The sequence below is a fragment of the Echinops telfairi genome, unplaced genomic scaffold (genome assembly GCF_000313985.2).
Source record: "Echinops telfairi isolate 266 unplaced genomic scaffold, ASM31398v2 ScPeMD7_4;HRSCAF=17, whole genome shotgun sequence".
NCBI classification, from domain to species: domain Eukaryota; kingdom Metazoa; phylum Chordata; class Mammalia; order Afrosoricida; family Tenrecidae; genus Echinops; species Echinops telfairi.
Window position 1 is genome coordinate 41,713,858 of NW_022103900.1, and position 1,630 is coordinate 41,715,487.

Genomic DNA, 1,630 nt, shown 5'->3' on the forward strand with positions numbered 1-1,630 from the left:
ATGGGGCTGCATCTCTACCACTGCCTGGGGAAGATGCCATACAAGATATTGCTGAGAACCCCCAGAAAACACTCCCACCAACATTATTTCCTCTAGACCTGTAACTAGAATCAAGTTTCAGAAAGCTCCTAAAGGTGAGGCTCAGATGATGACTCAGGTGTGCTGTACTCATAAAAATGTGCTCAAGTTTTCTAATACAAGCTGAAGCCTGGGTAATATCCCTGTGAATGGTTACTAAGGGTTTGGGATACTGGTGCAAGGAATGTAACATTAGGCCAGTCTGAATTTCTTGATATGGGGTCCCTAAGCACAGATTCTTTCTTCAATGTCTCAGCAAGAGAGGATAAGAGAGGATCTAATTGTCTATTTGGTTGGTTCGCTGAAGCATGGACTGCCAGATGGCCTAGATTAGACGAACTTGAGGTGCCTGACCTACCATGGTACCCTGTAGAAGAAGGCATCCAGAAGCTTCGGGAAATTGGTATGTTGGAATGGATCTATCAGAATAATCCCATAGGCCCCAAAAGGGAGTGTCCTGAGGACATACCTTCCACACAACCATAAGGAACAAGTTTGTGAAGTGGGCCCTAGCATCTCTGAAGACTCCTGTGATTGCTATTTTATGTGCACCAGGATTAACAGTGGGCACTGCCCTAAGTGAACTCCAACATTTGCTTTCAATGGGGATGATTGGGCCTTGTGGTGGTAGAGGGCAGGTGTTAGCACTGGATTAACAGAGACAGCGTGGACATGTTTATCCTAATGGACAGCAAGTCTTCCATAGTAATCAAAGTAACCTGTCTCATGTGGACTTATGGCATTGGCTTCTTAGCCATGGTGTCCCTAGGAGTGAAATACATGAGAAACCTACTAAATATTTAGGTGATCTATACAGGTGGAAGAATGCTAGACCCGGTGAACAGCAGAATAGAGAGTCACGACCACGCAATCATTTCCCAGACCTGAGCCAGTTTACAGACCCACAACCCCTTGAAGGAGGGGAACACCAGGTCCCTTTGAAGAAGGATCCTGTTACATCACTGAAGGTTTATACTGTTAGTCTTTCATTTCTTCTGCCATTGGTTAATGCAGTGGTTCTCAACCTGTGGGTTGCAACCCCTTTGGGGGTCAAATGACCCTTTCAAAGGGGTCATCTAATTCATAACAGTAGCAAAATTACAGTTATGAAGTAGCAACGAAAATAATTTTATGGTTGTGGGGTCACCACAACATGAGGAACTGAATTAAAGAGCCGCAGCATTAGGAAGATTGAGAACCACTGGGTTAAAAAATCCCTTCACTGTGTGCCTCTAGCCTATGAATGACCTGTACAACTGATCATCGTACTGTTTCCTCTGCCTTTGTAAATCCTGCCTTCCCTCTTAGAACCGTTGTTCTTTGACTTTCAGACCAATGACACCTTCAGATTCTTGAGGTTAAAAAAGTAACCTTAGGTATTTGTTAATCTGAACAGAATTTGTCAACAACCATAGAGCTTGGTGCTTTAGATCCCACTTTCTTTTATTTTAGGTCATCATTCAACCTTGGGAGCCCCTGTTTCTCTACCCTGAAACAATTTGTCTTTCTCGAGAGCTCAGAGTACACCTGGCTCCAGTTGATTTCTGTCTTA